At 41.4% G+C, this 22,507-nt stretch overlaps 1 protein-coding gene across 3 annotated transcripts in view; it reads right to left on the reverse strand.

The window, feature by feature from the left end:
- Positions 1–21,746, reverse strand: part of CPQ (carboxypeptidase Q) — a 458,753-nt gene extending 437,007 nt beyond the window's left edge. The window contains exon 1 of one of the 3 annotated variants that reach the window (XM_045896198.3): positions 21,588–21,746. The gene's annotated coding sequence lies outside the window, so the exon portion shown is untranslated. Of the gene's footprint in view, positions 1–21,015; positions 21,156–21,196; positions 21,373–21,587 lie in introns of those variants that run through there. The other 2 variants (XM_054512535.2, XM_054512537.2) reach the window with 2 other exon arrangements.
- Positions 21,747–22,507: the final 761 nt, after the last annotated feature.

The raw sequence follows: 22,507 nt of genomic DNA on the forward strand, positions 1-22,507 counted from the left end.
AGGAAAGCAAATTTACCAATGTATTTGCTTACCATGTTCTTTCCTTCCTTATGTCCCAAGGTTCCTTCTTTTATCATTTCCTTTCTGCTGAGAGAAATTCTTTTAGCCATTCTTTTAGGGTAGATCTGCTTAAGGTTGTTTTCTTTTACGTAAGAATGTCTTGATTTCCCCTTTGTCCCTGAAAGATATGTTCGCTAGGTATATGATTCTAGGTTCACAGTTATTTTCTTTTAGCACCTGAAAAATACTGTGCCACCATTTTCCAGCCTCCATGGCTTTTGATGAGAAATCCACTCCCATTCTAATTATTTTTCCCCTACAGGTAAGATGTCATTTTTCTCTGGCTGCTTTCAAGATTTTTTGCCTTTAGTTTTCAGAAGTTTGATTATGCTGTGTGTTGGCAGATATCTCCTTGGGCTTCTCTCCTATTGGGAGTTTGCTCAGCTTCCTGATCTCAAGGTTTACATCTTTATCAAAGTTGAGAATTTTCAGCCATTATTTCTTTGAGGGTTATTTTCAACCCTGATTTCTTCAGTACCATAGCTCCCTGTGGCTCTGTTCATTTTTTTGTAATCTATTTTTTCCTCTGTTGGCCAGATTGCTCTATCATCCAGTGTACTGTTTTTTCTTCTGTCCCCTTCATTTTACTGTTGAGCCCATTCACTGAGATTCTCATTTTGCTTATAGTATTTTTCAGATGTAGAATTTCCATTTGATTCTTCTTTATATTTTCTGTTTCTTTGTTGAGATTTTCTATTTCTTTTCTGAGGCTTTCTATGTTTTCATTTGTTTCAAGCTGTTTATAATTGCTCATTAAAGCATTTTTATTTGGCTATTTTAAATTCTTTGTCAGATAATTCTAAAATTTGTATCATCTTACTGTTGGCATCTATTGATTTTCTTTTTTCATTCAGTTTGAGACCTCCTTGGTTCTTTTGTTATAGTAAGTGATTTTCAGTTGAAATACAGGCATTTTCATATTTTGTTTTAAGATTCTGGATTATTATTTAAACCTTCTATTTTAGCTGGTTTTCTCCAACACCACATCAGTCGAAGCAGGTGGGGGTGCTGCTGCCTCCACACTGCCATTGGAGGTGGCAGTCTGGGCTCCCCACTTGGCTTCCACTGACATTCAGAGAGGGGATCTCCCTCTAAACTCTAAGTGAGGGTGGGAGTTTCAGACACCCCACAAGGTCTTCACTGACAATGCAGGAGGATGATCTCATTACTGCTGACAATGGTGACAGTCCTGACTTTCCACTAGATCTCCTCTAAGACCATGCCATCAGGGAAGAGGTAAAGTGCATTATTTTCAATTGGGCCATAAGTCCAAACTCCGCACATGGTTTCTACTTACTCCAATGGTGGGGGTGGGGAGGCTCATTAATGGGTGCTAGATATATGAAAGTTCTGACTCCCTACTTGGTCTTCCCTGACACCACCCTGGCAGGGGTTTGGGATACCCTGTAACAGCCCTGTGAGGACAAAAGTCTAAGCTACCCACTCAGTTTCTGTTGGTATGGGTCACAGTGTAACCACAGTTTTTTTGGGTTTTTTTCTGTAGTATCTGACTGGAGTAGAATGGTTACTTTCTTCAGTACCATTTCTGTCTTGACAGACTATCCCCTTTCTGGTCCACTGGCTACAGAGAGCAGGCTTTTGTTAGGGATTTTTTTCTATATTCATTGGCATTTCCAAATTGCCAGCTTTTTCAGCTCCAAGTCTGAGGTATATGATGCAAAAAGAAAACCTAAGGAACTCAGGTCCCAAGGTCCCTAGCTGGTCTGCCTTCTTCTTTCCACCTTCCAGAGTCTTCTTATGTTTTTTATATATTTTTTCCCAAGAGTTCTTAGTTGTTTTTGGTTATACTTAGTGAGATAAATAGGAAAAAGTACATCTACTCCATCTTTCCAGAAGAGGAAGCTTTCCAACATGTCAATTTTTAACAACACACTGTGTAAAGTACAAAATTTTCACAAAGCAAACATGAGTGTCAATACTACCTCCCTGATGGGGCGCCTGGATGGCTCAGTCCTTAAGTGTCTGCCTTTGGCTCAGGTCATGATCCCAGGGTCCTGGGATCGAGCCCCGCATCCGGGCTCCCTACACTGTGGGAAGCCTGCTTCTCCCATTCCCCCTGCTTGTGTTCCCTCTCTCGCTGTATCTCTCTCTGTCAAATAAATAAATAAAATCTTTAAAAAAAAAAAAAACTACCTCCCTGCATGCTTCATTTTTTTCCTGAATATCAACTCCTCTGTGAATCCTTTCTAGAACAATCCAAGTCAAAATTAATTACTTCTTTCTTTGTGTATCCACAGTATGGCATTTACTTTTCTGTAAATCTGATAATCATCCAATGGTACCACCATTGGTCATATAAGTAAAGCAAACTGAAGATGAAGACCATGTCAGATTCATGTTTGGATTCTCAATGTCTGAATGTCTAAGAGTACACATAGTATTACGATAACTCACACAGTGTGGGGAAAATAGTGAAGACCCAATAAATATCGGTTGACTGAGTAAGTGAACAAATGAACATTTATTCAGCACTTGCCCATATGCTCTGGAACTCAAGAAGGGTTTGTTAAACTGGCCTAAATTGTTTCAGCATCTGTCAGTCTAATCAATCCACAATTATTTCTTCCCAAGAGGAAAAGAGAAGCTCACAAAGTATATCCAAAGTGCAATTATTGCAGATTAGTACTTTTTCCCAATTAACAATTAATTAATTAGCAACTATTTATTTAAAAACTCACAACCAGAACTATGCATGGTACAGAAGTGAAAGTCAAGATTCCTGCCCTCAGAAATATAAAATATACTCTGGAGACTAAAAGATAAGCAAAATTTAAAGAGTAAATAAATCAGTGAAAATGAACTGTGCGAAAAAAAAGAATATGGGTGATCTGGATCATTAAAAAGGACTTCATAAGAGAGGCAGGACTTCTATCAGGCTTTTAAAGATAATTAAGTTTTAGTTGACTGAGAGGAAAGCAAAAAGAAGGGCATTTCAGGTCTGGGAACAGTAGAAAGATACAAAGATAGAAATGAATTCAGAGAGGAATTCACTTAGAGGGGATAAGGCTGAAAATCAGAGTTTGAAAATGACTCAGAATTCACACAGCATAGAAGAAGAAATAAAGAAATCACCATCATCTGAACTATATTACAGTTTACAAAGATTTTTCAAACCTGCATTTTCTCATTTAAGCCACCAAATATCTTTCATGAAATGCAGAGTGAAACATGGAGTGACTTGAATTTAGATCTTCAGACATTCACCCTTGAGCCAGGTACACACCATTCTCTCTGTGTAATGTTCACATAACTGGGGGGGGGGGGGGGTTTATCTTGGGGTGGGGGTGCTCTTTTCCCAGTGAGATAAATCTGCCAATATTTTAAAAGATAGGTTTAAAAGAAGAGACTAGAAAGGTGATAAAGATCCTAACTAGAAAGGCAGTGGCGAACATGGGAAAGAAAAGAGTAAATCTAGGAGAGATTTCAGAGGAAGATAGATGATTTGACAGAAGGGGAAGGAAGGGAGTCAAAGAAAAAGCTAAGGTTTCTGTTTCAGGCATTGAGGAAAATACTGGTAACAGTCAAGGGGATCAGAAAACATGAATGATAAGTTTATCTTTAGACACTGAATTTCAAGAACTCTATAGGTTTGTAGAAAAGCAAGAGAAAAGAAAGACATCAAGGGGCGCCTGGGTAGCTCAGTTAAGTGTCTGCCTTTGGCTCAGGTCATGATCTCAGGGTCCTGGGATGGAGCCCTATGTGGGGCTCCCCGCTCAGTGGGGAGCCTGCTTCTCCCTCTTCCTCTGCCCCTCTCCCCCTACCCCACCTCCCACTTGTGTGCTCTCTCGTTTGCTCTCTCAAGTAAATAAATAAAATTTATTTAAATGCCTACAGGCACATCATAGTAGACTATGGTAGCTAAGGTTTTTGACTTCTTAGCATACTTCCCCATTTTCTGTTTTCTTTTTCTTTAAGGTCATCCTCCCTGATCCCCACACTCTGCTCTAGGTTGACTGTCAATCACAGTACCATTCCTCATCCCACACTTCACATCCAAACTACAGAGAGAGATTGGTCCTAGTAAGGCCAATCAGAATCTTTACCGACATTGAAATATGGTATATTAACTACATTTTCCTATTTTCTGTATTCCTGGTGCTCTGACATCTTGGGCCCCACTGATCAGGAGGAACTGCCCCTTTCAGGGTTAGCTGATTCTTAGACTTCCCTGCGAATACTCTTTTCATATGTAAACCAACCAACCTAAAAACAATACCCTCCAACCATTTCCACTATCTAACTCTCACACGCTCAGCCAATATTCCCCTGTCCTAATCAACCCAGGGCCAGGGACCAGACAACCTGAGATAGTCCATATACCTGAGAGCCCACTAAAATTATTCAAACCAATCCTAAGCCTGTTTAATTTGTCTTACCCATTCTTTCTCACCAAAACTACAATAAAGTCTTTTGCACATGCTTTCCCCTCACTCCTTCTGCCTCCTACCTAACCCTGGTGTTTCCCTGTGTGGCTCCACATGTCATGGCATGCCCTTCCTCTTGGGAACTGTAACAAAATATCTTTCCAATGGCAATCATTTCCTGATCTGTTGGCTCTTCACACCTGAATAATAATAAAATATGTTTTAAAACATATGGATGTTGCAAATAAAAGTTGTTTAAACACAGTACTGGAAGTCCTAGCCAGAGTGATTAGGCAAGAAAAAGAAATAAAAAGCATCCAAACTGGAAAGGAGGAAGTAAAATGGTCTCTATTTGCAGATGACATGATATTATATGTAGAAAACTCTAAAGACTCCATCAAAAACCTATTAGAATAAATGAAGTCAGTGACATTGCAGGATACAAAATCAATATACAAAACTCTGTTGTATTTGTATGCACTAATAACAAAATATCAGAAAGGGAAATTAAGAAAACAATCTAATTTACATTTGTAGCAAAAAATAAAATATCTAGGAATCAATTTAGCCAAGGAAGTGAAAGACCTATCTATTGAAAACTACAAGACATTCATGAAAAAAGTTGAAAAAGACACAAATAAGAGGAAATATGTATCATGCCCATGGGTTGGGAGAATTAATATTGTTAAAATGTCCATACCACCCAAAGCAATATACAGATTCAATGGAATCCTTATCAAAATTCCAATGGCATTTTTCACAGAAAGAGAACAAACAATCCTAAAATGTATATGGAAGCACAAAAGACCCCAAATAGCCAAAGCAATTTTGAAAAAGAAGAAAAAACTAGAGACATCCCACTCCCTGATTTCAAACTACATTACAAAGCTATAGTAATTAAAATAGTATGTCGGGCGCCTGGGTGGCTCAGTTGGTTAAGCGACTGCCTTCGGCTCAGGTCATGATCCTGGAGTCCCGGGATCGAGTCCCGCATCGCGCTCCCTGCTCAGCAGGAAGTCTGCTTCTCCCTCTCCCGCTCCCCCGTCTTGTGCTCTCTCTCTCTCTCACTCTCTCAAATAAATAAATAAAATCTTAAAAAAATAAAAAAAGAACAAAATGTTACTGGGGCACATGAGTGGCTCAGTCAATTCGGCAACAGACTCTTGAAAAAATAAAAAATAAAAATAAATAAATAAATAAAATAGTATGTCATTGGCATGAAAACAGACACACAAATCAATGGAACAGATGAGAGAACCCAGAAATAAAATCACACATATATGCTCAATTAATTTACATCAAAGAAGCCAAGAATATACAATGGGGAAAGGATAGTCTCTCCAATAAATGGTGTTGGGAAAATTGCACAGCCACAAAGAATGAAACTGGCCCACTACCTTATACCACACACAAAAATTAACTCAAAATGGACTAAAGACTTGAACATAAGAAAGACCTGAAACCATAAAAGTCCTAGAGGAAAATAGGAAGTAAGCTCCTTGACATAGGTCTTGATGATGATTTTTTTTTAATCTGACACAAAAGGAAAAGCAACAAAAACAAAAATAAACAACTAGGACTATATCATTCTGCACAGCAAAGGAAACCAGCAACAAAATGAAAAGGCAACCTACTAAATGGATGGGAGAAAATATTTGCAAATCATATATTTAAATAGGGGATAATATCCAAAATACATAAAGAACTCCTACAACTCAAAAAAAAAAAAAAAGAACTCCTACAACTCAATACCAAAAAAACAAACAATTAAAAATTAATTAAATTAATTCAAAAATGAGCAGAAGATCTGAGTAGACACTCTTCCAGAGAAGACATACAGATAACCAGAGGTACACAAAAAGATGCTCTACATCATTAATCATTAGGGAAATACAACTCAAAACCACAATGAGATATGACCTAATACCTGTTAGAATGGCTACTATCAAAAAGACAAAAATAACAAGTGTTGGTGAGGATGTGGAGACAAGGGAACCCTTGTGCACTATTGGTGAGAAAGCAAAGTGGCACAAATACTATGGAGAACAGTACAGAGTTTCCTCAAAAAATTAAAAATAGAACTACCATATAATCCAGTAACTCCTCTTCTGAGTATTTATTTATCCAAACAAAACTAACTCAAAAAGATATATGCACTCCATTTTCACTGCAGCATTGTTTACAATAGTCAAGATATGGAAACAACTTAAGTGCCTACTGAGAGATAAATGGATAAAGAAGTCAAGGTATATAAACACAATGGAATATTACTCAGCCATAAAAAAAAGAATGAAATCTTGCCATTTGCAACAGCATGGCTAGACCTCAAGGGCATTGTGCCAAGTGAAATAATTCAGATAGAAAAAAACAAATACTATATGATCTCTCTTATATTTGTAATCAATCAATCAATAAAACCAAGATCATAGATACAGATAACAGATTGGTGGTTGCCAGAGGTAGGAGTGGGAGAGGGGGGAGAGAAATGTGTGAAACTATTTGGATTTTGTTTGTTTAGTTTAAATAAATGAAAATCAATAAATTAATTTAATTACATTTTTAAAAAAGAACGTCTCCTTGCTAAAGGATGTGGGCTCAATGTATTTCTATCACTGGGATTTGTTTTCTAAATGTTCCTTTTATGCTTACATTAGATGCCTCTAAGATCTACCAGAGTGGATTTTTTGGTTATTATTCTACTACCCAATGGCTTTTCTTACCCAACTTAATCACAGTCGGTGTCTCTTTGCATCTAATCCTAAACCCTGTTTTTGTCTTCTAGAACCAGATCTACATTCTCAAATGCCTGCTAGCTATCTCCATCTGTGAATGTTTTCAAAGCCTAACTAAACTCATAATCTCTTCTTCTCCCCAAGGTCTTTCTTTCAAGGTTCCGTATTTCTGAAATAGGGAATACAAATGCTCTAAACTTGGTGGGCAGCCTCAACTCCCCTTTTTTCTCTCCCAAAATTCTACACATTGATCTACCACTGGAGGCCTCCCTCCAAGAAACTAAGAACAAAGGTCTCTGCTTTCTTGGTTCTCAGAGCCTTCTCGTCATTTTCTTCCCGAGGATCACTGCAGTTTATTTGAATTTTATGTTTGCATTTCTGTCTCTGACAGTAGATCATGATTGCCTTGAAAGGAGCTTTGTTTTATGCATCTATGTATTCTGATTTCCTCCATATTTCAGTGTTTGGAATAAAAAAGATGCTGAATAAATGCTGGTTGAATTATTTGTATTAATTGCACTAATTACAATAAATGTGATGGCAAATGAAGACAATGCAAAAAACAGGATTTTCTTGAGTCTTCTGATTAGTAAAACAATAACAGAAAAATCCAATGAGTGGGATGGTGATTAAAATGATATAAATATATGAAGGAATAAAAATTTGAGGAACTTAGTAGTTTCCCAGATTGATGAAAATAAAATAAATTTAGAAAACACGTATGTTCATAACTTCAAATTATTGGAAGGCAATTATAGTATTTCGGTCCCTCAACCAGACTACATTGAAGACTGAATATTTGCAGTAACTTGTGTTTTTAAAATTATACTTGAGAAAAGGTAAAATAAAGTGTTTATGTGGGGGGGGGGATTATTTCCACTGAGATTGCTAGGATGCGAAACTGGAGCTTTAGGCACCCATTTTGCCTACTGTATACTGAAAGCCCACCTGCAGAATGAAAAACCAAGCAAGGACAAGCTAACCTGACAGACAGACATTTAGGGATAGAGATGGGCCCATATTATATCATTTGTGTCCTGGATCTAGCCATGCCTAAAGCCAGCTATATCCCTGAACTTTCCAGTTATGAAAGTTACAGACTCTCTCTTTTAGGTTTAAACTCATTTTAGTTGGATTGGTTTCACTTACAACCAAATGTTCTGATTCAACATCACCAAACTCATCAACTTCCCGAAAATCTTCTCTAACTTAGAAAGATTTCCCTCTTTCTGTTAATGAAACCATAATTGTCCCTACCATTCAGGCTCAAAAGTACAAAAGCATCTATTTATTCAGTCAGCCACCAAATCTCATCATTCTATCCTCTTACATCTCTTCCTTTTGTCCCTACCAATAAAATGTTCACCACTTTAATTCTGGTCTTCTTTATTTCTCTCACTTAGCAATAGTGTTATACATAACACATCTCAATTATCACCTTCTCTTTGAAACCTTTTCTTACCTGCCCTGGCCAAAACAATCCCCTTGCTTTGCTTTTTCCTTTCCTTTTCCGCCATTCTTCACCCCCACTCTCCTACAACCATCTTGAGTCAGCTCAGGCACTATCATTTCCAGGATGCTGTTCCTGACTTGGCTTCTCTTCTCACAGGTGGTGCTGAATGTCCTCTTCAGTGATATCCCAGCACCCTCCGCTTACCTCCTTCAAAGTTTACCACAGCCTAGGTTGAAATTATCCATATTATGTCACTAGTCTTAAAGCTTTTCAAGGGAAAGATCAATGTCAAATGGATACTCTGCCCAGTATATAGCAGAAGCTCAATAAATGCTTTTGAGTTGTTTTTGTTTGTTTGTTTGTTTTTTTAAGATTTTTTTATTTATTTGACAGAGAAAGACACAGCGAGAGAGGGAACACAAATGGGGAGTGGGAGAGGGAGAAGCAGACTCCCTGCCGAGCAGGGAGCCCGATGCGGGACTCGATCCAGGGACTCCAGGATCATGACCTGAGCCGAAGGCAGTCGCTTAACCAACTGAGCCACCCAGGCGCCCAATGCTTTTGAGTTTTTAAAGTGAATTGCATTTCCTTCATCCTTGGGTCTCCACCATTCAGCACATGCGCAACACAGAGTAGCAGCTAGATTTTGTTGTTGGCTAGCTAAGTGAAGAGTCTTCTGCAATAGGCTGAATGTGTCCCCCAGGAAATTCAAATGTTGAAATCCTAACCCCAACGTGATGGTACTAGGAGGTAGGGCATTTGCAAGGTAATTAGGTCATAAGGGTAGAGCCCTCATGAATTGGATTAGTACCCTTATAATAGTGATACTAGAGAGCTCTTCTTTTGCTATACTGGGGATACAATGAGAGGTTGGCAGTCTGCAACCCAGAAGAGGTCCTTCATCAGATCCCTGCCATGCTTGCACCCTGATCTGACTTCTAGCCTCCAGAACCGTGAGAATAAATTTCTTTATATACACAAATATACAATTTCTTTATATATAAACAAATAAATTTGTTTATAAGCCACCCAGGCTATGGCACTTTGTTACAGCAGCCTGAATAAAGACACCTCCTCATCTCCAGTCTGACTATAATTCTATCCACCCAACTCACCATTAAAGATTAATCTTGGCTCACAACCTTACTTGGTGGTGATTCTAAAAATGCTTTCATTAGGAACCTAGATTGCCTTTGCCTTTCCTCCTCACCTACTTACCTATTCCTCAAAACTAATTTTGAATTTTCTCTGTGCTTGCTTGCTCCATAATACCACCATCAACTTTACCTAGTCATACCGTATGTCTCCACTATAATCTAAGGTTGTCTGATCTCAGCCGGGTCCTCTGCATTGCTTGGCAACTCTTATATTTATCTTCAGCTGACCCCTATCGAATTCCCCACTGCAGCTGCTACAAAGTTTTTCCACTCTCCTTAAGCCCCGAATTCCACCCCTACTCCCCACATGCTCAGTGAAAGATCTCCTCTTCCACATAACTCAGGATACAATATTACAACCATGAGATGGCTTGACTTTCTTCATCCTCAACTCAAAACTTTTCTATCCCTTTATTCAGCCTTTCTCAGCTCATGCTCCAGTGAAAGAATTGCCCACCCTCCTTTGCAAAGCCAATTTCTCTATTGATACTATACCAATTATTTAATTTTTCTCCCTCTCTTTGGCTCCTTCCCTTTACACACAGGAATGCTTAAACTTCCTCTGTCTAAAGAGTTAGTATTTCATTATTAGCTAATGTTTGTTGAGCATTTACAACGTGGCAGGGCTGTAAGCAGTTCACAGCAATCATTTTATTTAATCTTGACAATAACCTTTGATGTTTTTGGTAGCATATCCCCTATTTTACAGATTAAGAAACTGAGGCCAATATTGGGAAATTTGCTTAAGGTCACACAGCTTTCTACTTCCGTATATAACTTGGAACTTTTCTAACAAATGATCTAAATTTAATTCTTCTCCCTTATTTCCTGCCTCTCTTCCCTTGTGTTTCTATAGCATAGGTCCAAAACCTTCACTGCTGGACCAATCACAGAGACTTACAGCTGAGCACTTCTGTTCTGTCAACAAGGATAGGGACATCCATCCATACACTGTACGCACAGACGCACCCAACACCACTATTAACACTCCTTCAAACTACACTTGTTGAAATGTTGAAAAAATGAATCCAGCCCTTGGGAGAATTACATTTAAAAAACAAACCACCACAAAGCAGCACTGCCCCTTCCTCTTTCTCTCAGCTGCTTTCACTTTTATAAATTTTCAAGCACAGAGAGTTTAGAATTGTGCAAAAGAAACGAAAGCACTGAGGAGGTTTTCCTGGGTTTGAGAAGCACTCACAGCCTCAGTATTTTTCTTCAGTTACTTAACCTAATCCCGTGGTCCACAGCTTGGCACAGGTTCCACGGCTTTCAAGAATTCTGTCTGAACAAGAGGGACAAGATCAGGTTCAGAAAGGAAGAGCACACAACAGTATCAGCTGAAGTGCTTCCCCATCAGAATGGCCAGGCTGACACCAGGTCAGCTGAGGAAACAAACATTACTTCCATTGACAAGTGTTTAATTGGCCATTTTGAAAATCTAATGTCATGTATGCAGATGCAAATGTTTGAAGAGTTATTTACAGTGTAGTTGGTGCCAGACAGGCTCCAATGCCAAGCCAGCACACAGTCTCCCATTATTCTGCTGGGCTCAGCTTCTAAAGATGTTTCAGGGCTCTCTGAGCCTTGTAAATTTCCATATCCACAGGCTTATCTGTGTTTCCAAAGCGGAGTCCTTCTTCCCCCTGCCACCCTGGTGAGGAGACATCAGTCCTTCTCCTGCCAATCTCTGCAACTGCCTGCCCTGGTTCAAGAAAGGCTTTGGAGAAATGATTTGACAAGTGATTACACCATCCTCTAGAAAGTACAGGGTTGAAGTTTTAGTAGTTCTTGAAAAACTAACAAAAAGAAAATGCCAGACTCCAGATCCCTGCCCGGAAACCAGGTCTTAGGTGATGCAATTATTTTGAGAATTATTCAAAACTAAAAATCCTGCCACTCGTTTTGCATTTGATAAGCTCATTTTTTATCCAATGGTCTTCACTGTATAAAAAGCCATAAAAATTATGATCATTTATTAATGAGTTCATTCACTTATTCATACTACAAACACTGATTAATTACCTACTATGCTCACAGCAACTGCAAATATTTCAGATATACAGAAATAAGGAGTATGTCACCCTTGGCCTCAGGAAGCTAGTGAAAGAGGAAGGCAAATGACTATCACACAAAAGGAAATAAATTATCATGTACTTACAATAAAGTAACGATAAAGTATTGCAGGATTATCACAGGAGAGAATAAGGAAGAAATAACAGCGAAGATGGTATTTCAGCTCAACCTTATAGGATAGATTAATGTTCACAGCTGTATAGTAGGAAGGGTATTTCTAGTTAAAGAACAACCATGAGCAAAGGTCTGAACATTTATAATATGTTCTCCAGAAATGGTAAAAAAGTCTAGGGAAGATGGGGTGTTATAAAGCCCTAGGGAGAAATTTAAATACACATACATGCACACAACAAATATATTTCCAGTCCCCTTTCACACTTACTGAATCAGGACCTACAGTTGGGGGGGACCTAGGAATCAGTATTTTAAAAAATCTTCCCTGGTCATGACGTGCACTCATGATGAGACTGGATACACACATATAGAATACATGGAGAAATATAGGAGGTGTTATGAGCTTTGAACTGTGCCCCCCCCCCCCAAACCCCTCCACCAAAATGTGTATGTTGAAGTCCTGTCCTAATCCAGTACCTCAGAAAATGACTATATTTGGAGGCAGGGCCTTTAAAGAGGTCATTAAGTTAAAATGGGGGCATTAAGGTGGGCCTTGATACAATCTGACCTGGGTCTTTATAAGAAGAGAAAATTCAGACACACAGAGAGACCAGGGATATGTGTGAACAGAAAAAAGCCTTTGTGAGGAAACAGCGAGAAGATAACCATCTGCAAGCCAAGGAGAGGGGCCTGGAAAGAAACCAAACCTGCTGGCACCTTAATCTCAGACCTCCAGCCTCCAGAACCATGAGAAAATAATCTTCTGCTGTTTAAGCCCCCCAGTCTGATGGCAGCCCTAGCAACCTAACACAGTAAGTGAATGCACCATGAATGCACCCAGAAATATATTTTAATGCCAGATTTTTAAGAACCTTAAATGCCATATTAGGTGTTTAGACTTTATTCCACAGACAATTTCTCCAACCTTAGGTCTTTTGAGAAGGGAAGTAATATGACCCACCTTATGATCCCACTCTTGAGGCAGCATGGAGGATAAAGAGGTTTAAAAGATTCTGCCTGGGCAAGGCAAGAGACAATACGGGGTATGACTAGGGCAGTGACAGAAAGGATGGTGAGGGGGAGAGACAGAAAAATTTAGGAGCTATAGCAGGTAGACATAAACAGCTTTTGCCGACTTATTAATTTTGGAGGATGAGGAAAAGGGGAGTTAAGGATAACCTCCCAGATTCTGAGCCTGTTTTGTATCCTGTATTTCAGACACATCACATTACCTACAATCCCATTAACTACAACAAAACACAGAGAGAGCATATTTGGGAATGAAACTGATGAGTTAAAAACCAGAGAAGAGAAATCAGAGAGAATTCAAGTGTAGAGATGAAGATCTCTTGAGTACAGAGGAGCTCCTTAAAGCCCCAGGGTAATGACAGCATTGCCCTCGCTTCTGATTTCAGCCCCAAAATGTAAGAGCTTGAAAGTCATCACTCTTGTCCTTACAACAACAAATGAAACTGAACAAACTGAAAACCAACAACTTTCCTTGGACCTAGCAGGGAGCTACGGATGCAGAGTAAATCACCATCCTAAAATGCTGAAGAGACAGGTCAACCCAGAGACAGGTAAAGCCCAGATCGGCTTACCTCGAGCAGAAACCACCAGAGCCATAAACTGGTAAGAATACCTACATGGTCATTTTGACAGACTGCTGGACACTGAGTCTCAACTACCATGAGAGTGAGAAACACCTCAGACCACAGTGTTGGTCAGGTTGGGGGCACAGGGGATTCCAACAATTTTAGACAACTATGACAAAGGAGCAAAGACAGAAGGGAAACTAAACTACCAATCGATAATAACAATAGTGGCTGATATTGGCTGAGCACTTACCCTGCGGCAGGCCCGTCCTAAATGTTTACATTTCTTAAGCCTACAACAAACCTATAGGAAAATGCATTATTTTCCTATTGTACTGTAACAAATTACCACGAACTTGGTGGCTTAAACAATATAAATTTATTAACCTACAGTTCCGTAGGTGAGAAGTCCAACACAGGACCCACCAGGTAAAAATCAAAGTGCTGGCAGGGCTGCATTCCTTGTGGTGGCTCTAGAAGGGTATGTGTTGTTGTTTTTTTAAGATTTTATTTATTTGTTTGACAGAGAGACACAGTGAGAGAAGGAACACAAGCAGAGGGAGCGGGAGAGGGAGAAGCAGGCTTCCCGCCGAGCAGGGAGCCTGATGTGGGGCTCGATCCCAGGACCCCGGGGATGTTTGCCTTTTTCCAGCTTCGTTTGCCCACCCACATTGCTTGTCTCATGGCCTCCTTCTGCCATCTTCAAAGCAGACAACATTGCATCTCTATGGCCAGTCTTCCAGAGTCCCATCTCCCTAACTCTCTGACTCCTCTTCTGCCCCTTTTTCCACTGGTAATTGGGCCCACCCAGATAATCCAAGATGATCTTCCTACTTTAAGGTCAGATAATTAGCAACCTTAATTCCATCTGCAAACTTACTTCTCCTTTTCCACATAATCTATCATATTGACAGGTTCAACCATCTGCAAGGGCTTGTGTCCATAGGGCATGGACACAAGCAGTTATAATTATTATCTTCATGTTACAAATGAAGAAAATGAGGCATGGAGAGCCTATGTAATCAGTCCAAGGTCACACAGGTGTTGGTGGCAGAACTAAGATTTGAACACAGGAAACTGGCCTGTATTCTTAACCATTACACTCTAAAGAACATGGGTGCTAGTGAGGGATTTGTTTAAGTGGTAAACCCTAAAATTTAGACCGAGTAGGTAATGAAATGTCAGAATAGTGCAGACTTCTGGGATTTGCCCTCTGGGTCTCAAGGAACTTAACAGGGTTGGTGACCCTCCATAGATTCTCTACTCTTCCTACAGCCCCTGGTTTTCTATAAACTTTAGCTCAGAAAAGCTAATGAAAAGAAAAACCCTATAAAAGAACAGCCAGATGTTTGAGAAATTTTGCAATACAATACACATGGCATTAATGATTTACAACACTTAATCAAATGTAACAAATGCATCTTCAGATTAGTCATGGATAACACAGACCCGATACATTTTGATAATGATAAGAGAATCTCAAAATGATGTTCTGGGCACAAAAAGGACGTAGGTATATGAAGGCCGAAGATGAATACATGACTGCCTTGACAACATCATGAAAGAGAGAGGATGTTTTCTTTTTGTCATTTCAACCTATTCCAAAGCTAACTGAAAACATGGGCTAAACCAAAGGATTGAGGCACTAGGCCAGCAGGACTCAGAATTCACTGAAATCTTCATCTGACTTTTTTTTAACAACCTTTCATAAATGTTCCAAGGAAGAAATGAATTTTCTGCAAATAAGAGATTATATATATACACACATACATATAATAAAAATGAGACATATATAACATGCACATATATACATCACACACATATACATTCACATATAATATAAATAATTGTATTATCTTACTAATATTAAGTATGTCATATTATTGGAACTTCCTATATCCCTGTTCATCCTTATGAATTATATTCTTCAACTTCATTGGTTACATTATTCAAATCCTACCATTAGCCTTTTGTGTCTACTTCATTTGCCATGTAAAAACAGATCTTAAGGTATTCCTTTTTTCTTTTTGTAAGATTTTATTTATTTATTTGTCAGAGAGAGAGACAGTGCACACAAGCAGGGAGATTGGCAGGCAGAGAGAGAAGTAGTCTCCCACTGAGCAAGGAGCCTGATGTGGGACTCGATCCCAGAACCCTGGGATCATGACCTGAGCCGAAGTCACACACTTAATCACCTGAGCCACCCAGGCATCCCAATCTTAAAGTATTCCTACAAACTGTTTGGTCATCTTCTCGCACTTCTGATCGTTTCCTTTATATATTTTGAGGATAAGTATTTTTAAATGCTTGGCCCATAAAAAGTCACAACTATTCTGTCTTCCTCACAGATTTTATCTTTCATCAACATAAAACAACTCCGGATCTAGTGTAATACTCTTTCCTTGGAATTATACTTGATTTCATTTTAATAATGATGTAGAATTCAAGGCCCGTAGGAGTCTCTGGTTTCCCTATCCGAGGCCATTCTATTTACATTTACACTCATGACTGCCTCTTGTAGGTCCCACCATCAGACCAGGGCGGTGCCAGTGCTAGGCTTTTCTATTTCCCAGTTGAGCTTCGCCCACCCAATGTCCTACCTGTCCGTGCTTTGTAAGCAGTAAAGGTAGATAGATGGATTTAACTGCAAATCATTATGTGCACTTTGTTTTCAATGGTCTCTAATGAATAAGGGATCCAGCTCCAGATCCCCATTTCCATATATGATACTCAAGTTAGAAAAGTCTTCAACATATAATATACTCAATGTAGATGTAGCTTCCTGCAGATGTGTCTTGCTTTAAGCAAACCCCGTATTTGAAAGTCTGGATTTATCTAGTGATTAGCTGTTCGCTTTATAAAGGGGTTATCTGCTTCATGGAAGATTTAATCATAAGACATATTGTAGATTCTCCTATTGCATTGAAAGTATCATTAGATTTCCACAGATATTCTCTATATACAACCCTTCATGACCATCCCCACAGTATACAGCAGAATTGCTGCTAAAGATACTTTCTATCACTGCCTCCCTCCTGAGAAATCTTGGCTTTGTTGGCCTTCAAATACCATCTGCTTTACTTTTACATGATGCAACATGGGGCGGGCGGGGGGGGGGGGGGGGGAGAACGCACTATAAAAGGCCAGGGTTCCAAGGCAAAGCAAGGCTCTGATACAATAGAGCAGTAGATTGGAAGTCAGAAGGCTTGGAGCTCTTGCCAGCCAGGGGAGCTGAGGCAAACTACAGCCTGCTTAATACCCAGATTTTTAGTTTATAAAAGAAAGGTAATAGTGCCTCGCTGCACCCATTTTGGAGGGTTCACATAACAATCAAATGTAAAAATTCTTCTTAAATATAAGGTGCCATGCTAATATATTCTTTTTTCCAAGCAAGTCTAATGCCACAACACTAAGAGAATGCTATATCAATCTCCCTTTTTCTTTGTTAGCAACGATTTGTCATAGAACTCATTAAATGTTCTGAGAGTTCCTCCTAATCATTATCCTTTTCATTTTATCTTACTCTACCTCTTTTATTCTTCCCTTAGTTCAAAGTCTCCCAACACTTTCTCTGCAATGTAAGATCAAATCCTTTGCCCAGCACCTCTGAACAATCTCCTACTTGTCTCCTCCTGACCAGTTGAATAAGAGAAAAAATCTAAAGCTTGTGATATTCTTACCATTAAAGAAGTACAGTTATTTGGAAGAGCCAGCTCAAATTTCTTCTCTATATTCTAAGTCTGCCTACACCTGTGTCGACAGTGGTCCGTCCTCCTCTACACTCCTGCCATTTGCTTATCTTTGTTCCTTTGAACCACTCCTGTCTACGTCGCTCTATTTCGGTTTCTTTGGGTGGCTTGCAGTAATCCCTCACGCTTTGAGTGTCCAACTTCTTTTCCTTCACTGGAACTTACATAAGAATTGGAGTTCTAACAAACACGTGAAATACGATGCAATGGTCATTGGCCAAGTCCAATGTGGTTATTTTTCCCCCCTTCTTTTTAAGAGAGTTATTGAATTGATTTTTCTTTTCAGACTGAGGACCAGTGGTAACGTTTGGCAGGTCTCGACTGTATGATGTGGCGACAGTCAAGGCTGTAGACTAGGAGTCTCCCCTGGATGTTCCACAGTTGCCTCTACTCACGGTCTTTCTCCTGAAACCTCCTCTTCACCTTATATTTATTAGTCTCTTTAGTGGCATCTCCACTCTCCCAGCCAAGCAAATCTCAAACCTCAGAATCATTTTTGACCTTATTTCCCATATCCAGCGGGTCATTAAATCTCTACTTGCTGAGTATCTTTCAAACCTGTGTTTGTTTAGACCCTTACCCTATTTCATCTGGGCTATAGCAACGTCATCCTCGTGGTCTTCCCGCTTCCTGGCTTTTCCATCGCCAATCCCTCCAAAGTGTTATTGCTGGAGCTATTTTCTAAAGAAAACCCAATCATAAAACGCCTCTGATGAAAAATTCTGCTTAAAAAAACTCTGAAACAGATTATCCACGGCGTGAAAAGGTCTAGATAACATGGCCCCACTCTCACAAGACTTCTCTACTGCAGCCACACAGAACTCCCATCTCTCCCTCTGGGAGGGCCACGTTCATCCTCACCGCCTCCCAGGCCTTGCCAACCAGGCCTTGCCAATGTTGTTCTCTCGGCTTAGAATGCCCTTCTCCTACCTCTTGGCCCTCAGGCTTCAAAATCAAGTTCAAAACTCACCTGCCCTCTGAAGTCTTCCCCAGCTCTAACCATAGCTCTTTGCTAGGAAAATGAATGCCCCCACTTTAACATCACCCTGTGGTGCAAGTATTTGTGGAATGGTCACTTCCTACTTAAATTCAGTATCTCGTTCATCTTAATCTGGTGCATAGTACACACTGAATAAATGGCCACTGAAAACATGTGCTAAATAAAATCATAACTAAAGAAAAATTCCAGAAACCTAGAAGCACACTGGTCCTACTTCTTCACTGCATTAAAGAAACAGGGCCCAGGAATAAAGAGAAAGGACTAATAATCTGACTGAGGCAAACACATGAATGGGTTGTTTGTTTTTAAAAGCTAAGTGGTTTAGGGAGGGTAGGGGGAGAAGAAAGTACATTTTAAAGCTCTAGCTCCAGGGCAAGTAATAAAAATTGTTGCTTTAATGTTTTTTTCATAATATTGTGAGCAATGGGAAAATCTATTCTATCACACCAGCCTTCGGGGCAGAAACTTTCAGCCTCCTGAGCTAAATCAAACTGGCATCTGCTCTCAGTTTTTCAAGCAGCCGCGATAGGTCTCTGCCTTCCATGCAGCTAAACTTGACTGACAAAGAAAAAACAAAACAATTTTCCACTTATTTTACAGGCCCCTCTTCTCCTCTTTTGCTCTCATCAATTACTTATAAGCGTCCTGCAGTCTTGTCCCTGGATTACAGGGATATCGTCGTTATACTTTTTCTGCAATGGGAGTTGTTGTTCTTATAAAGGAGGTTGGGAGGCAAAGCCTTCACAAGGACACAAAGCTAGCCCAGGAAATAATAATGCTCTGTACTCACAGTTCAAAGCTCTTAAGCTGATGCTAGCTCTTGATGTCACCCATTTTACACCCTAAATTGGTTAAGTCTGAAGATGTTTAAAATTAGGATGCATGTGCATTTAGGTCAAAGTATCAGAGTCTACCAGAGTCCCAATGGAATTCAATAATTTTCAAAAGGATATAACAACCAGTTCTCTATAATTCAGTCTTACTCATTCCACCCCTAAGCTCCCATCCCAAATTCATTTACCCACAATGCCCCAGAGTTACGTATACCTATCCCAGAACATACACCTCATTATCTAACATCACACAGACTCTCCTAGCAGAGATTGCCTATGTTTCTGGGGAAACCCTGCCTCCAACTGTCTATATTTTGAGTACTTGACTTGCCCATTTTCCAAGCAGTTTCTATTTAGGAAGGTTGAATGGGGATGGCAATAGTACCTAGCTCTTAGGTTTATAGTAAGGATTAAATGGGGGCAATATAAGTAAAAAGATTAAATATAACAGTGCTTTCTGCATGGTCAGTGCCCCATAAATATCAACTTTTGTTACATTCCATGCCTAAACAACACATGACCTTGTAAATGGCTCTTTGGGAAAAGAGTTCAAGAAAGTTGGTCTTTTTCACCAAGTACCACTTTTGGCCCCACTTCTCCCAATAGACTTGAAGCAACTGAAGTAGGTAACATTAATTTTATTTTACTTAACACGTTTGGGACTTTGTGTTTGTTAAATGGAGCATGCAAAAAATATTTTAATATGTTTGTAAAATGACTTTTTAAGTGCCATTAAAAAAATCTCTAAGGCCCTTCCAGCTCCAAAATGTTGTGATCTATAATAACTACTCTCAAATGCATGCAAATTAATAGTGATACAATTCCCCAGACACTGGAGATATATGGCACTGTCAGGCTGGGCTGCACTGGAAACAGGTTAGACCCAGGCCCAGGAGCCTCTGGCAATGTGGAGTGAAATCTTGCCTCCCCTTCTCCCCACCAGCCAGGAGTCTATTATTCTCTTCTTGAGCTCCCAGATACTTTTGCAACAGATGTGGAGAAGAATAAGGAATGAGCTGTAATTTGCAGAAAAGAAAGTAGGACCAAGATTCTACAGAATCCCAAACAGATAGGCTGAAGTGAGCAGAATTCCATGAAGTCACCTACATCTCACCTTTAACCTTGATGAAAGAGAATCCTAGAAATCTAATTCAGGAAGGGGCCTCACCAACCCTCCCTCATCTTGGGAGATTAAGGAACTGAGACCTAAAAAGATCAAATGACCAGTCCAAAGTCATCTGGCTTTTCTGGAACTCAAGTCTGGGAACCTACAGAGCTGATGTACTAAAGTATTAAAGCAGTCTCAGCCTATGTTACTTCCAAAGCATCTGCACAGATAAATGTCTCTCATTTCCCTCTCTGGACTACATTCAGCCTGCTTCCGTTACTCACAAACCAGCTAGTACCTATCTCAGGAAAACAAACAAGATTCTTCACAAACTTGAATTCAAGAGAAATGTCTGATTTTACAAAAAGTTACTTAAAGCAGAGTCATGTGTTTTTACCTTTAGATTCACCCTTATCTTTCAGAAACACAGTAAATAGTACAGTGACAATGATTCTTCAAAAGTCCGCAGCAGAATACAAAACACAAGCAAGAAAAAGCCTAGGCACATTTTTAAGCAACATATTTACAGAAATCTACCCAAACTGGAAATAGGAGGGGGCGCTTCTGGTGCTTATTTTCTTTAAAAACATCATAAAATAAAGCTCCTTTGAAGTGAATGGCTCGGTCTGCAAGAGTGCAACATTAGCACGACTTTTCGGGAAAACTATCCACCGGAAGATGAGCCTTAGAAGCCTGTGTCTCCACTGCCTCCACTCCGTATTTGCATTCCTTCATGGGCACCCATTCACTTACTCAAGTGTTAACTCATCAGTTCTATTTCATAGGCACTGGCTCATCCCTTCAGCTGCCGAGGTTGTACCCCCGAGGCCCCCACAAGCCGGGCAGGCTCTGCCCTGGCGGAACTTGGGAGTCTGAGCGGAGCCTGGGCGTGCGCACCAAAAGCGAAAGCACAAGGTAAAAGGCGGAAAAGCACCTCCAAGGAGCTCGGAGAAAGCGCCCCGGAGGCCTCGGGGAGCGGGGAGCCCGTTCCGGACGCGGGGAGGGCAGCCCCGACCCGAAGGGCCGGCGGGGGCCGCTCTGGGCGAGGCGCCGCCACGGCCGCGCTCGCTGCGGTTCCGCGGCATCCGGCGCCCTGCCGACGCCGGCGCTCGGCTTCCCGTCTCTGGGCCCGGTCCTCCCCCGTCACGGAAGCCGCACGGCCCGCCCGTCTCCCGTGGCCTCCCAGCCCCGTCCGTCAGTCGCTCCCACGCATGAGCGACTTAGAAGGCCATCCCCGGGGCCGGCACCCGCTCAGCCCGCCCGCCGGAAGGGCCCGGGCCTCCACCCAGCCGCCCACGGGCACGGCGGGCCTGCGGCGAACGCACCTGGGGGCCGCTCGGGGGCGGCGGCGGCGGCGGTACCCGGGGCCACACGCGCGGCGCAGCTTTCAGGTGGCGGCGGCCACACCCCTGACGCGCCCGGAGCCCTCCGCGCCGTCGGGTGACTGCGGCCCTGCCCCCGCTGCGCCGCGAGCGGAAAGGCCAGGCGCGGCGGGCCGGAGGGGCTGGGGCGGGGGGGGCGGGGAGGGGGGCACGGGCGCCGGGGGGGGGGCGGGGGGCCCGGGACTCCACCTCCAGAACGCCAGGGGCCTCCTGGGGCTCAGGCGACCCGAGGGCCATAGGTCGATCAGATGGCTCCTCACCTTCTGAGTTCTGGCGGCCGTCGGAAAATTGAGAGTTTCAAGCTGGGCCCTGGGCCCCTAGAGCCCCTGCTTGTTTATAGAGGGACGAAGAGACTCAGGAGTTGCCTCCAGGGTCTGGGGTTCTGGGCCACAGGGTGTTTCCGAAAGTGTGTAACCTCAGGTGAGGCCAAAGACTTGGCAGAGGTGAGATGTGCTTTATTTAATGAGAGGCGGTGCAGGTAGGGAAGGACGGGGCTGTGAGGCTGAAAGGAGAACGCGACAGGTCAGGGCCTGTCTCCGAGGCTGGCCAACGAAGGCCTTGCTGTCAGACGCTGATTATTAAACCGTTATTCTCCAGAGGCCTGGGTGGCTCCGTCGGCTAAGCGGCTGCCTTCGGCTCAGGTCATGATCCCAGGGTCCTGGGATGGAGCCCGCATCCTCCTCTCCCTGCTCAGCAGGGAGTCTGCTTCTCCCTCTGCCTGCTGCTCCCCCTGCTTGTGCTCGCTCGATCTATCTCTCTCTCTCTCTCTGGCAAATAAATAAAATCTTAAAAAACAAAACAAACAAAAACAACGTTATTCTCCCATTTTGCCCAGTGCAGGATTGCTAGAGAGGTGGTGGGGA

This window comes from Mirounga angustirostris, unplaced genomic scaffold, assembly GCF_029215605.1.
Source record: "Mirounga angustirostris isolate CCGP_5_RB_7025 unplaced genomic scaffold, mMirAng1.0.hap1 SCAF_4, whole genome shotgun sequence".
Taxonomy (NCBI): domain Eukaryota; kingdom Metazoa; phylum Chordata; class Mammalia; order Carnivora; family Phocidae; genus Mirounga; species Mirounga angustirostris.